Source organism: Neofelis nebulosa, chromosome 3 (assembly GCF_028018385.1).
Source record: "Neofelis nebulosa isolate mNeoNeb1 chromosome 3, mNeoNeb1.pri, whole genome shotgun sequence".
Classification (NCBI taxonomy): Eukaryota; Metazoa; Chordata; class Mammalia; order Carnivora; family Felidae; genus Neofelis; species Neofelis nebulosa.
Window position 1 is genome coordinate 120,889,919 of NC_080784.1, and position 17,497 is coordinate 120,907,415.

The following is a 17,497-nucleotide window of genomic DNA, read 5'->3' on the forward strand; positions in this document are numbered from 1 at the left end:
TTTTTTTTTGTGTTTTTTTTGCAGCTTAGATAAGACCCGTGATATTCCTTCTTTCGATACTTTCAGTTCCTTCTGCAGATGATCAGTTCTTTTTTCGGTTAACTAAAACTAGGAAAGTGTAAAGGAATATAAACCTTTAAAGCGATTCTTATGGTGCAGGATTTCTACTATAAGCTAAAGTATCCGTGAAGATCTTTAGATTTTATTTTTATTAATATCTTTTTAAAATCTGAAGAGTGGAAGGAGACCGCTTCACTTCCTTGCAACACCTGCCTTGACATGACTTTGTTTCCTATTTTTACCAAAGTGAAATATCCCTAGTAATGCCCTTGGTGACTGCGTGTTGTGTATGTGGTGTGATATCTTAATAAGGTGCCTCCTTACAGTTCTGAGCTCCACCTGACTATTAACATATAATACCGAGGAACTGATCATGGTCCGGTATTTCGTGTTGTGTGACTTAATGTTAACAGCTAGTTGTAATAAATACGTTTTATTCTTTATTTTTTCCCTTGTTATTTTCATTTTAAAGCGAACAAAGGAAGACATTTTTTAAAGTAACTTTTCGTTCTCTAGACTCTTTGATTTTTAATATCTGTGATGGTTTTCACTAAAAAAAATAACCGTATGAGAGTTAGTTGAATTCAGATCTAGATAAACCAATTTTCTATTGTTTTACCTTGTTCAAAATCCAATTACATTGGAAATTCTATGAAAATGCTTAGATACAGGTTCATGAGCTAGAGCAATATAGAAGGTTATATACAAAGTGATGATCAAAAGGTTGTTTACATTAGTATTTCCTTTCCATTCTTTTTGGGAACTTACTTTTGGTTTAGTGAAAGAAGGACCCTGAAGTTTGTTTATTCTGAATTTAATATTCTCAAACATCCTTGTCTTCTGGACTGTTCTGTCAGGGGTTATCTTTAATAATCTCTGCTGGTCATATGTAGAAATACCCTTGGGGAGATGATTGCGGTAGGAGTGTGTTGGGAGTGAGGGAAATCAAGGGAGGAAAGGCTTGGAGACAGCCACTAAATTTTCTCAATTAAAGGCTTTGTGGTCTTGACAAGGGCAAAACAAGCTGTGTTGAGTGAGATTCTTTAGGCTTCTGAAGTTTTTCTTCAAAGGAGTTAAAAAATAAATACTTCATTTAAGACATACAGCATAGTAAAATGCTGAGGTGCCGAAGGTACAATTTGGTGTGACCACTGCACAGATAAATATAGAGAGAATAATGTATCCAACACCTAAGCAATAGAGCTTCTTTTGGTCCTTCCAACCATGGTTGGTCCCCGTACCACCACCACCACCACCACCGCCGCTGCTGCCACCACCGCTATTCTGCCTTGCTTTGAATGTTCTTTAACTTCATATAAAAGGAATTATACAGTATGTAGTTCTTCTGTGACTGGGTTCCCTGAGCAGTTGATGTAGATAGCTGATTTGCTATTTCCAAGTAGAAGAAATACAGTAAGTAGAAGTCTCTCATCCATTGATCTTCCTTTCTTCTTCCTTCCTTTTTCCTTCCTCCTTCCTTCCTTCCTTCCTCTTTTTTCTTTCTTCTTCCTTTCTTTCTTTCTTTCATCTTAAAATTTAGAGAAGATGCATTATATGAACTACATTCATGTATAAAAGGAGATAGTTCCTAACCGAATCAATAAAAATTCTTACTGTGTATTATAGGGAATAGTTTCTTAGATTCTTTTTACCTTAAAATTTAAATCTTGGGGCACCTGGGTGGCTCAGTCGGTTAAGCGTCTGACTTCAGCTCAGGTCATGATCTCACAGTCTGTGAGTTCAAGCCCCACATCGGGCTCTGTGCTGAAAGCTCAGAGCCTGGAGCCTGCTTCGGATTCTGTGACTCCTTCTCTCTCTGCCCCTCCACCTCTCACGCTCTGTCTCTCTCTTTCTCTCTCTCAAAAATAAATAACCATTAAAAAACAAAATTTTAATCTTATGGGACTCCTGGGTGGCACAGTGGGTTAAATGTCTGACTCTTAATTTTGGCTCGGGTCATGATCACAGTTGATGGGATCCGGCCCCACAGTTCAGACCTGCTTGGTCTGTCGCCAGTTGGCACATGTGCACGCTCTCTCTCACTGTCTCAAAATAAATAAATAAACATTAAAAAAAACAGATAAATTTAGGGACACTTGGGTGGCTCAGTCAGTTGAGCATCCAATTTTGGCTCAGGTCATGATCTTGCAGTTTGTGAGTTCAAGCCCTACATTGGGCTCTATGCTGACAGCTCAGAGCCTGCAGTCTGCTTCAGATTCTGTGTGTCCCTCTCTCTCTCTCTTCCCCTCCCCAACTCCTATGCATGTGCACTCTCTCTCTCTCTCTCTCTCTCTCAAACATAAACGTTTTTTTTAAAAATACATCTAAATCTTGAAAAATAAAATTTAAATCTTGTTTCATTTATATTTTAAGTTTATTTTGAGAAAGAGAGAGTGTGTATGTACACAAGTTGGGGAGGGGCAGAGAGAGAGGGAAAGAGAGAATCCCAAGCAGGCTCCACACTGCCAACACAGAACCTGATGTAGGGCTTGAACCATGAGGTTGTGAACCATGATGAACCATGAGATTATGACCTGAGTCAAAACCAAGAGTCAAATGCTTAACCAACAGAGCCACCCATGCACCCCTGTAATAAGATTTATTAATGGTTGTTATGACTAGGTATAATTGTTTTGTGTGTATAATGAATGGTTAGTATCATCATCAATGAATGAGTCTTTACTCTGGCTTTGAGATCTTAAATTCAGAAATACTACCTTCTGACCACAACCTTGTATATTTGTTTATACATCTTCTACTCCCTTACTCCTATGAAACTTATTCTTTGACTTAAAGATATTTAGTGTTGAAACCATCTCTGTTATTCTAGTCTGTTAGTCCATTCCTGGATTTATTTACTTTTTCCATTCCTCCAAATCTTCACTATTTTACATTATTTATTTATTAAGCTTTCTAATTGTTACTACCAGACTTATTTTGAGCTTCGATGACCTTCAATTCTAGTTAACAGATAAGCTCTCCTCACCAGCACCTCTGAAGATAGCTATAATTCCTCCTATAACTAGCGTCAGTCCTTCTTGCCTAGTCTTCTGCACCCTGTGTTCTGGAGCTCATCCTCCAAGATTTTGCTTCATCAGTTATTTCCTCAGATTTTCATTTTTCTTGATCTCTACTGGCCACAGAACCTGATGATCTTCAGGCCTTTAGATTTCACCAACTATTAAGTTTTATAATTGCGAAAATGTAGGTTCCCCAACTTTTTATTTTGTCAAGAAAATATATTTAAAAGCAATATAACAGCACGCCCTGGGTTGGCCCAGTCAGTTGAGAGTCACTCTTGATTTCGGCTCAGGTCATGATCCCAGGGTAGTGGAATCGAGCCCTGCATCGGGCTCTGTGCTGAATGTGGAGCCTATTTGGGATTCTCTCTCTTTCTGACTCTCTCTCCCTGCTTGCATTCTCTCTCCCTCTCTAAAATAATAATAATAACAATAATAATAATAATAATAATAATAATAATAAATTTAAGGAGTGCCTGGGTGGCTCAGTCCGTTAAGCATCCAACTCATGGTTTCACTCAGGTTATGATCTCACTTTTCATGAGATCAAGCCCCACGTCAAATCCCCTGCTTGAGATTCTCTTTCCCTCTCTCTCCTCTCTCTCTCTCAAAATAAATAAACTTGAAAAAAAAATAAAAGCAATATAACAAACAACAAAAAAACCTCTGCCATTAGGGGTGCCTGAGTGGCTCAGTCAGTTAAGCGTCCGACTTCAGCCCAGGTCATGATCTTACAGTTCGTGAGTTCAACACGACAGCTCAGAGCCTGGAGCCCGCTTCGGATTCTGTGTCTCCCTCTGTCTGCCCCTCTGCTGCTTGCACTCTGTCTCTTGCATTGTCTCAAAAATAAATAAACGTTTAAAAAAAAAAAAAAAAAAAAAACCCTCTGCCCCTTACTACTGGAAGGTAGTATATCGTAACAGTTAAGACCACTGACTCTGGAACTGGACTGTTTGGACTAGAATTCTGGCTCTGCCAAGGTAAATTATGTAACCTTTCAAAATGTAGATAGTATTGGGGTGCCTGGGCGGCCCAGTCAATTAAGTGTCCGACTTTGGCTCAGGTCATGATCTCGTGGTTCGTGAGTTCGAGCCCCACGTCGGTCTCTGTGCTGACTGCTCAGAGCCTGGAGCCTGCTTCAGATTCTGTCTCTCTTTCTCTCTGCCCCTCCCCTGCTCACACTCTTGTCTCTGTGTCTCTTTCTCAAAAATAAGTAAACATTAAAAAAAATTTTTTTAAGCTAGTTTAAGAAATATAGATGGATGGATAGATAGATAGATAGATAGATAGATAGATAGATAGATAGATAGATAGAACCTACCTCTTAAGGTTGTACTGTATGTAGAAATTTAGTGGATTAAAACATATAAAGCAACTAAACTCACCTGGCACATATACATGCACAGTTGTGTTATCTTTTATCATTGTCATAATTATTTATATCACTATTAGCACATCTTTTTATTATAGCTGTATTTTGTTTTGTTTTTCACAGTGGTTGCTGTAGGGCTGCATGGTCAGTTTGATAGTGCAGTGTGTCAGTGCTAATCACATGTGGCTCTTGGGTATCTTATTAAGATTGCTGTAAATATAAAATGCTTAAGGGGACCCCACACAGATTTCTGGACTCCTTCAGAAACAAAGAGTAGATTGTACAAGTTTATGGAGAGAAAAAAAACAGGTTTCATGTGATGTACACAAAGGTTAATGTGCTGCACTTCTGAGTAGCAACTCTGCAAACAAAAGGATAATAGAGCAGTGCTTGAAAATTCTGATGAAAAATTAATTGTAATTTAGAATTCTGAATAAGCCAACCTGTAACTTAATTATGGGGCTAGAATAAAGTTATTTTCAAACCTAAAAGGTCTCAGAAAATACACATTTTGTACATCTTAAGAAGCTAATGGAGAATGTGTACAACCTAAGTTAGGATTAAACCAAGAAAAAGTAGGGCATGTGATTAAGGAAATATGAAACCCATACTAAAAAAGAGGTAAAGGAGTTGCGGATTGATGAATTGAAACAGTAAGATGAAATTAATGGAACACCTAACACAGGCATAGCTTTGTTTATTGTGCTTCGCAGATAATGCATTTTTTACAAACTGAAGGTTTGTGGCAACCCTGTGCAGAGCAAGTCTGTTGGCACCATTTTCCAACAGCTTTTGCTCTCTTTGTGTCTTTGTGTCACACTTTGGTAATTCTCACAATATTTCACACTTTTTCATTATTTGTTTTGGTGATCTGTGACTCACTGAAAGCTCAAATGATGGTTAGCATTTTTAGTAATAAAGGATTTTTTTTTTATTTTAACTTGTTTTATTTTTTATTTTTTTAAATTTACATCCAAATTAGTTAGCATATAGTGCAACAGTGATTTCAGGAGTAAATTCTTTAGTGTCCCTTCTCCCACAACCCCTCCCGTAACTCTCAGTTTGTTCTCGTTATTTGTGAGTCTCTTCTGTTTTGGCCCCCTCCCTATTTTTATTATTTTTGTTTCCCTTCCCTTATGCTCATCTGTTTCGTATCTTAAAGTCCTCATATGAGTGAAGTCATATGATTTTTGTCTTTCTCTGACTAATTTCACTTAGCATAATACCGTCTAGTTCCATCCACGTAGTTGCAAATGGCAAGATTTCATTCTTTTTGATTGCCGAGTAATGCTGCATTGTATATATATGCCACATTTGCTTTATCCATTCATCCATCAGTGGACATTTGGGCTCTTTCCATACTTTGGCTATTGTTGATAGTGCTGCTATAAACATGGGGGTGCATGTGTCCCTTCGAAACAGCACACCTATATCCCTTGGATAAATGCCTAGTAGTGCAATTGCTGGGTCGTAGGGTAATTCTATTTTTAGTTTTTTGAGGAACCTCCATACTGCTTTCCAGAGTGGCTGCACCAGCTTGCATTCCCAAGTAATAAAGGATTTTAATTAAGGTTTGTACATTGGGTTTTTTAGACATAATGCTGTTTTACACTTAATAGGTTACAGTATAGTATAAAATAACTTACATGCACTGGGAAGCCAAAAAATTTATTTGACTCACTTTATTGAGATACTTGCTTTATTGTGGTGGTCTGGAGCTGAACCCAAAATATCTCTTAAGTATGCCTGTATGTCTGAAAGTTATTTGCAGGCTTACCCTCCTGGGCTATAGATTGGGGTTGAATGAATGATCATTACATGAGAAACTAAGCAGATGTTTAAAAAGAACTTTTATTAAACCTTTCAACTTATTTATTAAAACATTTTTAAGGGGATAAACAAATTTACTAAAAAGAGTATTTTGATTTTGGTGTTTGGTGTTCTCACATTATACTTCCCCTTTCTTTATGAGGAACCATATTTTAACTGCCTTGCCTTACCCACAGCTTTAAGAGGAAATGCAGCAAACTGGAAATAAAAGCAAAATTGGAGAAACAAAACTGGTATTGGTGAATTAATAACATATGGTAAAGCTATTTTAAAATCATCTTCCGTAATACTTCTGGTACTAAAAACAAGCAGTATATAGAATTGCCTAGTAGGAAATTTCTAGAGACATGTAGTGGAATAGAGTGAGCTTTGAAACAGCCCCTCTACCCCATAATTCTATGAGTGTATACAGTTCTTCCTCAGTTTACAATGAGGTTATGCCTCAATAAACCCATCATAAGTTGAAAATATATTAAGTCAAAAACACCTTTAATAAAGCTAATATAACGAATATCATAGCTTAGTCTAGCCTACCTTAAACATGCTTAGAATACTTACATTAGCCTATAGTTGGGCAAGATCATCTTACACAAAACCTAGTGTATAATATCTCACCTAATGTATTGAAGACTGTATTGAAAGTGAAAACCAGAAGAGTTGTATTGTTACGGAATGGTTGTAAATGTATTGGTTGTTTATGCTGGTGATTTCATGGCTGGCTGGGAGCTGTGACTGCTGCCACTGCCCAGGATCACTAGAGAGTATCATACTGTATATCACTAGCCCAAAAGAAAACCCTAATTCAAAATTTGAAGTACAGTTTCTACTGAATGCATATTGCTTTCTCACCATCATGCAGTTGAAAAATCATGAGTCAAACCATCACAAGGGACCATCTATATTGAGATGCCACTTTTGCAGTCATTGACTAGAAAAATATTACAGTTAAGAAGTAAATACGTACATAGATATGTGCATACATACATAACAAAAAGCTTAATTCTGTAGATCTTTGAAATTTCCTTTTCTTTTTTGGAAGCTACCTTTTTGCCTTAGAAATGCCATACTTACTATAATCTTCATATGTAATCATTCAAAATATTAGAACAGATTCTTATTTAACTCAGAAATTTATGGAACTGGCCTACTCCCAAGTGTGATGAATTAGGCATTAAAGAAAGCAGGAATCTAATGCTTTGTGTTGTGCATAGAATAAATTTGATATCTGCATTTTGTATGAAATAGTGCTATTTAGATTGAAAGCATCCAATAATGTCTTGTTAATGACTGATTTGTTAAAGAAATTAAAGGTAAGTTATAAAAATATGGAAATGAACAATTTAAGAACATGAGTAACACCAAGTGTAATGGATGAATAACTTCCTTATTCCTCCATGTCGTGTTAAGGTAAAAAATAGTCAACATGTCAGTCATGGCTATTCACATCTTTTCAGCCATATTTTTTTGTTCTCATAATTCTTGCCTATATTGGTGGGGTTTTTTTGCTGTTCCTGATTAACATAATATTTTTGACAGATTACCTCTTTAAATCACAAACTTTAAATTCTACTTAAAATTTCTAAGAATGCAGGGGCACCTGGGTGGCTCAGTTGGTTAAGCATCCAATGCTTAATTTAGGCTCAGGCTATGATCTCATGGTCATGAGATCAAGCCCCACATTGAGCTCCGCACTGGGTGTGGAGCCTGCTTAAGATTCTCTTACTCGCTTGCTCGCTCACCCTCTGCCCCTCCCCCACTCATGCATGTGCACACACTTTCTCAAAAAATTACTTAAAAAAAAAAAGACTTCTCAGATGCAGTTTTCTTAAATATTAGCAAATCTTTTCAAACTAATTTCATTTGCTACCTTAGTACTAATCATTTTAAGCTTGGACCATAGCAACAACCTGCCTGATATTTGACCTCTAGCCTCCATCTCTAAAGTATCCTATACAAAGCTTTACAAAAATAGTTTACAAAATAGTTTTTCTAAATGAGGTTTTTTTAATAGATTGTTTTTGGAGCAGTTCTAAGTTTACAGAAAAACTGGACAGAAGATACAGAATTCCCACATCTCACACACACACACTCAGTTTCTCCTATTAACATCTTGTATTAGTGTGGTATATTTATTTGTTACCATTGATAAACCAATATTGATACATTAATATTAACTAAAGTCCATAGTTTGCATTAAGGTTCACTCTGTTTTGTACAGTTCTGTAGGTTTTGACAAATGCATAATGTCATGTATCCAGCATTATAGTATACAGAATAGTTTCACTGCCCTAAAAATGCCCTGTGTTTCTCCACCTGTTCATCCCTACTGTCCCCCAACCACTGACCACCCAGTGATCGTTTTATTATCTCTGTAATCATGCCTCCTAAATGAAATTCTACTGTCATTTAAAACCTCAGTCTCTGGAGTCAATCCATATTGGGAAATGAAAAAGCAAGCTGCTATAAATTTTTTAAACCATGTATGTATACATATTTGATTATACATAGAGAAAGAATTTCTGAAAAGATACATAGAAAAATGATTACCTCTATGGAAAGGATAATGGAGGAGAGTTAATGAGGTCTTTTACTTTCTACTTTCCTTCTATTTTGTTTGAATTTCTTACCATATACAAATACTATTTTATAATTTAAAATATTGCAATTATAAAGCTAAAAAAAATCTCTGGATGAAGGTGTTTCAAACATGAAAACACAGGAAACCACAAGGGTAAAAAATCTAGAGGTTTTAACTACATAAAAATATTAAAATTCTGTACCTCAAAAGCAACTTAAAATCTGATCAACCCTGTTTATCCATCTATGATGTTCCTTTTTTTAATTTAATTTAATTTTAATTTATTTATGATGTTCTTTAAACTCTTTTGTTTCCATACCTAATATTCTCATACGGCTTTTTTATGATTTCTTGTTTCTTCAAACATTACTGACCTCCCACTCAACATCCTCTTCACTCCTATTTTAGGCTTAGTTTCATTTTAAAATTGTGACCCTTTTCACAATCCCAATCAGCCTTATTTTTGTAGCAAATATTACCTTCTAAAATGGCTTATTCCTTAGTTAGATAATAAGTTTGTATGCTTTTGTCTCTGTCCCTCATGCCATTTCCCACCACTAGAAAATAAAATGTACAAGAATAAAGATTTTTGTCTATCTTGTTCATGATGGATCCTCGGTGCCTGACACTAGTAGGTGCTCAGTAAACTTTTTGTTGAATGACTAATTGTTTAATTCTTTAAAAATTTTTTAATTAAATGTCTACATTTATTCCTATAATTCTGCTTCAGTTGGTATATGTTGTGTAACTTGTTGTGTTACATAGTGATCATATTCCTAGGAGTCTAGATACTTGGTTCACAAGCTTCTGTTCTTTCCTACCCTTTCTGATAATGGATATTGAGGAAGAGCAAAAGGGCAGACCCTAATTTTTATCCCTTCGCACAAGTTTAAGGATTAGAGAGCAGAGAGCTCCAGGCACCACAGAGGAGCTATAGTGTTCTATCTCTGTTGCTACTGTTTGCTCTGAAAACTCCTCTGGTGAGGATTTAACTTGAAACTCATAAGCTAGCAGAAGGCTCTTGTCATCCATCAAAACCCTAGAGGTTTGGGGAAGGAGTTGGAGAGTGAATGTCTCAATTTTCTAGAGTATCTGTTCAGCCCACACTCTTTCATCAGCAACTCGCTTCAACAGACCCTTTGTATTATTCTATACTGGGAAGTTGTTGCTAATGATATCTGTAGCAGTCAGTTGTCTGGACTGATTGTCCCAAAGCAGTGAAGGGAAGTGCCAGGAACAATACTTAAAAACTTACTCCTGACCCTTACCAGGGTTTTCTCAGTTTTTTTATCTTATTCCTCAAGCCCTTGCTCCCTTATTTCTGTAGTTACCTAGGGTTTGTTTGGAGGGAGGAAGCCCACAGCCATTAGTAGTGCCCCATTTTCTCAGGAATCATGTAAGAAATCTACTTTACATATAAAGATACGGGTTAAAAGCAAAAGAATGGAGAAAGACCCACCAATCTCATACTAATCAAAAGAAAGCTATAGTTGCTATGTTCAGGGAAAACAGACTTTAGAACAAGGAAAATTATCAGGGATAGAGAGGAGCATTACATAATGATAAAGGTGTCCATTCTTCAAAAAGATAGAAACTTTAATGTGCATATCTCACAACAAAGCATTAAAATAGCTAAGGCAAAAGTAGACAGAACTACAAAGAGAAATAGACAAATCACTATTATGGTTGGAGATTTCAACACCCCTCTTATGGTAATTGATAGATCTAGCAGGCAGAAAATCAGTGAGGATACAGTTGAACTGTGTATTACCATCGGTCAATTAGATCTAATTGACATTTATAGAATACTTCACCCCAAAAGAGCAGAATACACATTCTTCTCAAAAAAGATAGACACTTGTCATTATTAAAAAGTAGCCTGCATAGAAAAGTTATAATTAAGGTTAATAGATGTGCAATAAATTTTGAAAAATATTCATAAGGAGGTTTAACATCTGTAATACACAAAGCCCTCTTAGAAATTCACATTAAGGGAACATGTAGTTCAACAGAAAATTGGGTAGCAAAGAATATGAACTCAGCAAAGAGTAACTCCAAATGTGAAAAGATGCTCAGAATCAGGAGAAATCAGGAGCATGCAAAGTAAAATAATAATGAGATGCCAGTTAGGCCTAACAGACTATCAAACTATTGTTTTAATTCAACTAACATTAAATGCTGATTATGTAACCAGCACTGAGCTATGCACACATATAAGTGCTCACAAAGTACTATGAAGTGTATCTTACCCCTGATTTGCAGTAGAAGAAAGAATCAGATGGGTAAATGGACTTGACAAAAATCACATAAAGGAAACTAAGGAATTCACCATATGGAAACTTTTTTTCTTTTTGAGTACGTAATTCATTCAAATGGTGTGTGTGTGCACGTGTGTATAAATAGACTTATGTTTTGAAATTTCCCACATGTATATCCCCTCCACCATTTCTCATGCCACAGCTATCCATCCATCTCACAACTACTTTTACAATCTTCTCATGTATCTTCCTAGAGCTTATTTTTTCTTTTTCTTTTCCCTTTCTTTTGCAGTCTTTCTTGTCATGGTATTCTTTTTTTTCAATTGAGGTATAATTGACATAAAACTTTATATGTACAGGTGTACAGCATGATTTGATATTTGTAAATATTGTGAAATGATCATCACAATAAGTCTAGTTACCATACACTTACAGAATTTTTTTTCTTATGGTGAGGACTCTTTAAGATTTACTCAGCAACTTTCAAATATGCAAAACAGTATTATTAATTATAGTTACCTTCTGTACATTCCATCCTCATGACTTATTTATTACTGGAAGTTTGTACCTCTTGACCCCCTTCACCCATTTTTCCCACCCCACCCCTGGCAACCACCAGTCTGTTCTCTATCTCTGAGCTTGGCTGGTTGGTTGGTTGTTTTTATATTCCACATACAAGTGAGATCATGTGGTATTTGTCTTTCTCAATCTGACTTATTTCACTTAGCATTATGCCCACATGGTCTATGTTGTTGCAAATGGCAAGATTTCATTATTTTTTATGGTTGAATGATATTCCATTTTAAATATATATGACATGTTTTTCTTTTTTTTCCCTCTAAACTTCGATCATGAATTTTTCTTTTTTTTTTTTTTGAGTGTAGTTGACACACACTGTTATATTAGTTCATATGTACAACATACTAATTTGACCAATTTGTACATTATGCTATGCTCATCACAAGTGTAGCTACTATCTGTCACCATACAACACTTACAATATCATTGATTATATTTCTTATGCTGTGGCTTTTATTTCCATGACTTACTCCATATCTACTACATTTTCTTTATCCATTCATCTTTCAATGTATATTTAGGTTGTTTCCATATCTTGGCTATTGTAAATAGCCACCCATGTTCAATGAACATGGGTGTGCATATATCCTTTAGAGCATTCTCATTGTCTTTGAATAAATACCCAGATGTGGAATTGCCAAGTCATATGGTAGTTCTAGTTTTAAGTTTTTGAGGAACTTCCACACTGTTTGCCATAGTGGCTATTCCAATACATAATTCCAGGAACAGTGCACAAAAATTCTCTTTTCTCCACATCCTCACCAACATTTGTTACTTCTTGTCTTTTTGATAACAGCCATTCTAATAGATTTGAAATAATTCCCAGAGCTTTCTTATACAAATTTATATTCTCCTTTTTAAAAAACAATTTATCATAATGTACACTATGTTCCACATCTCACTTTTTTGGTTGCAATACATCTTAGAGGTATTTAATCAGCTGCATAATAAGATTACTCATTCTTTAACAGCCACGTAGTATTTGTACTACAAGAATGCCAGAATTGGGGCAGCTGGGTGGTTCAGTCAGTTGAGCATCCAACCCTTGATTTCAGTTCAGGTCATGATCCCAGGGACATGGGATGGAGCCCCAGGTTGAGCTCCATGCTGAGCATGGAGCCTGCTTAGGATTCTGTGTGTGTGTGTGTGTCTCTCTCTCTCCCTCTCTTCCTCTCCCTCTCTCTTTTGCCCCTCTCCTACTCTCCCCCACTCACGCTCTCTTTGTCTCTCTCTCTCTCAAAAAAAAAAAAAAAAAAAGATGCCAGAATTTATTTTGCAAACTTCTGTGATGGATATTTGCATTGTTTTCAGTCTTTTGCTCTTAAAAACAATGTAGTAATGAAAAATCCTGTTCATAGTTTTGTCTCACATGTTCAAGATATCTGTAGTATAAATTTACAGAAATAAGATTGTTAGATCAAGTTGTGCATATGTGTGTGTGTGTGTAATTTTGATGATATTGCTGAATTTTCCTCCATAAGTGTTGTATGAAGAACAGTTGAGAACGTATAGCACTGTCATTAGAATATGTTATCAGACTTTTGGATTTGAGATTGAAAAGTGAAAATGTTTAATATCAGTATTAGTTTATTATGTTTTTCTCCTGTTATGAGTATGATGAAACATCTTTTCAGAGTGGGCAAAATTTTAAATTCCCTCTTGCTAGTGAGGATCCAAGTAAAAGGGTATTGTTTTACATTGCTGGTATACACGTGAAATTTTCAACCTATTTACAAAGCACCCTGGCAATCTGTGTTAAAATATTTTAAATGACAAATACCTTTGTTCTAGCTACCTTTTCTTAAGGGAATGCCATAGGAGTTGCAGCCGTCATTTCCACTTATAAGTCATGGGCCAAAATATAGTCATATGGCCACACTTTCAAGGGAGGCTAGGAAATATAGTCCTTAACTATGTGGCAATGTACAAAGCTAAAACTTGGGCATTCTAATACTGAAGGAAGAAGAAAGGACATTGAGAGACTAGATTAATTGGTGAGTTAGGTAACAAGAGAAAGAGACTTCCTCCCCCCCCCCCCCCCAAATTATCTATTCCTCCAAAGGCATATTGCAAAAAGGCATAAACCAAAGAAGAATTATTCATTGGGAACAAATATTATAACAGTGTAGCATATTACATACTTACAGGTATATATAAAGTTTTATATTTGCCCACATATTCAAAGAAATCTGTATAAGTAAAGTTGGTTAAACACGTTTATGGTATGCAGATACAAATATGACCATGTCACTATCCTACTTTTATTTGCCTTACAGATTGAAGCCCAAACCCCTTTGCCCATACTATTTCTATTGTTATACTGCCTCCTGGGGATGTAATAAAAACCATATAGAAAGATAAATTGCCTCTATCTGGAGTGGTTGGACTTCATGTAAGATACGGAATCTGAACTGGACCTTGAAGGAAGAAGTATTTGAATTAATGGAGAGGGGCATGGAGGCATAAACAAATAGTTCCAGTCTTTTTAGGCCCACCTTTTAAAAAATCAAAATATAGGGGCGCCTGGGTGGCGCAGTCGGTTAAGCGTCCGACTTCAGCCAGGTCACGATCTCGCGGTCCGTGAGTTCGAGCCCCGCGTCAGGCTCTGGGCTGATGGCTCAGAGCCTGGAGCCTGTTTCCGATTCTGTGTCTCCCTCTCTCTCTGCCCCTCCCCCGTTCATGCTCTGTCTCTGTCTGTCCCAAAAATAAATAAAAAACATTAAAAAAAAAAAAAATCAAAATATAGAATACTACGGAAATAAATGAAGTATCTATCATAAAGTAAAAATATCACTGTATCCACCACTCAGAAAATAGAGTATTACTGTTTACATAGTATGCAACCTCTCAATAACTATCCTGCCTTTCTCCCCAATGTCATCATTCTTCCAGTTTCTAACCATAGACCAATTTTGCCTCACTTTCAACCTTACATAAATGATATTAAGTGTGCATTTCATATGTATATGAGATTGTTCTGTATTGTTTGTAAAAGTTCACATTCGTTGCTATATTCCATTGTATGACTACACCAAATATATTTATCCATCCTGTTGTTGATATTTGGGTTTTTCTACCCTGGGGCTATTAACCAATAATGATGCCATAAACATTCTCTTATGTGTCTCTCGGTGTGAATGGGAAGACTTCTTTTGAGAGAATACTTAGGATTAAAATTCCTTGGTCTCGAGGTATGTTCACACTGTATAAAGAATGACAGTTTTCCAAAGTTTATGTTATTTATATCCCCACCAAAAGTATATGAAAGTTTCACAGTCTCCACACCCTGAGCAACACTTGGTATCATCACTGTTTTTAACGTTAGCCATTCTGATGGGTGTGTAGTGGCATTTCATTTTAGCTTTAATTTGCATGTTACTGGTGATTATTGAGACTGAGCACCATTTTATGTTATTTGCCATTTAGAGATCCTCTGGTTTGAAGTGCTTGTTCAAGTCACTTGCCCATATTTCTGTTGGGTTGTCAGTCATTTTCTGACTGATTTTTAGGACTTCTTTATCCTGGATATGAGTTCTTGAACACACATATATAACCAAATATCCTTTCTCATAGTATGGTTTGTCTTTTCATTTTCTCAGTAGCATCTTTTGAAAAAACAAAGTTCCTGATTTTAGTGTAATTTATTTTCACCAATCTTTTTCATTCTTAAATTATTTCACATGTGCCTTCAATTTTTTTTATAACCCTGACTGAAAGAGTAATTAGTACCAGAGCTGTTACAGGAGATGGACCCTTTGAGGTTGAATTAAATACACACACACATGTAAAATCAATCACAGGGATAACTTCATAGCTATAGACAAAGGGACCACAAGTGATCCATGGCTTAAGGTACTGTTACACTTACTATTAATAGCATGGGATGGAGTGAAGGTGAGAATGTATCACTGTGGTAACCATAGTGATTTAAGATTGTGGATCCACCAGGCCTCTCTTATGAACCTAAACAGAATGTAGACAGGAAAAAGAAAAATGTAAAAACTATGACTGTGTAGCTGAGAATGCATAGAGAGTGTCAGAACTCCTCCACCACAGCTTTGAAGGAGTCCTTCATCTCCTATAAGCAGTGGGCAGAAAAGGTAGATTTGTAGTACCAATAAAATACTCAGTTCTTCCAGTTTTCTTAGTCTAAGGGTAGAGCATTGGTGAGAAAGATGTGGGGCCCTAAGACAGAATGGAGACTTTTGAGCAGACAAGAATGAAGATGAGAATGCTGAACCTGCATATCCCCCAAACTTCCTTGGCTCTCTGGGGAAACTACCCTCCTCTGCATAGAGGCTTTCGGGGACTGCACTGGGAACAGCTCTCTCATAGGCTGGTATCTGTTCTCAGAACGTACCTTCATCACCTCACAGTATCCCTAGATAAATCTCAAGATCACCTAATCAGAGAAGTATGTGGCCTGCTCTGGCATGAGATAACCTACACAGGAGTTAAAGACCTTACCATTTTGATCAGCAGAAACCTGAGGAGTATATATAGAAGTGGGTTCTAAGGATGTTACACCAAAGGGGAATCAATACAAGGTTTTATCATGGCAAATTTATTGGCATGGGTGCATTCACCTGAGAATCAACATCTCATATATTGGCATTAATAGTTTGCTAGGATGAGGCATGAGCTCAATAACAGTCTACAAATAATAAATGACCTACAAATGAAATTTGAAGTAATAACTTCAGAATCCCAGAAATACTCTGGCATACTGTAGAGAAGAGAAAACAAGGGCTCCTTAGACATTCTCCATTTTTACCAAGTCATTAAGGATGCATTAGTGATAGAAGTATAAGCATCCCTAAAGAGCTCTGAAGTGGCTGCCCTCTGTCAGATTGGTGGTGATAAACGCTGTGGTAGAACTGAGTTTCCTGATCTCAGAATAAGATCATCTCAAATTGGTAGAGGCCACGTGATGGCATATAACCATCAGAGACATGGTGGGCACAATTACCATAATAATCCAAAGAAGAGAACGTTAATCAGAGTGTTTTGACTTTCAGGGAAAGGTGGTAATGGTTAAAGGACAACAAGAAAGGAAGCAGATTAAGTAATAGATTAAGTAGCCTACTAATTTGCTGCTTGACATATATAGGTGGGAAAATTCTAAACTAACTTGTGTTGTCATAATGAAATTTGAAGCATCTCATCCAGTTCACAGACCTGGAACTCTTTGATGATGGAGAAAGATTGGGTCCCTTTGAAGAAAAACCCTGCAATGCTGCCACAGGTGTATAACCATGAACCTTCCCCTAATCCCATGCTTCCCAAACCTGTCTGTACTTTAGACCACCGTAGAATTCTCAAGAACATCCAGGCCAATTAAACCATAATTTCAGGGAGTGAGACCCAGGCATTGATATTTTTTGAAGCTCCCCTGGTGAGCAAATTACAGGATCACTGCCCTAATTCTTCTCTAGTGGCCATTTCATGCAGAAAGGAAAATACCAGACCTTCTGAGGCTTATTAGATACTGTCTCTTAACTTATATTAATACCTAGAGACCCAAAACCTAATCCTGGACAACTGGTTAAAATAGGAGGCCTAGGAAACTTAAGTGACAGATGGAGTCTTGGCCTGCATCTGGGTTAACAGTGAGTCCAGAGAGACCCATATTGGGGTTATTTCTCCAGTCTTAATGTGTAGTAAGAATAGACATATTTTAATAACTGAAGCAGTCTTCATTTTGGTTTCCTGTCCAATGGAGTGAATGCTATTATGGTAGGAAGGGCTATGTAGAAGTTCATAACTGCTTGTCTCTCACCAAAGCAGTACTGCATCCCTG

The 17,497-nt window shown here is 36.6% G+C and overlaps 1 long non-coding RNA gene across 6 annotated transcripts in view; it reads left to right on the forward strand.

The window, feature by feature from the left end:
• LOC131507262 (uncharacterized) overlaps positions 1 to 17,497 on the forward strand; it is a 44,273-nt gene that overhangs the window by 519 nt on the left and 26,257 nt on the right. The window lies entirely within an intron of this gene.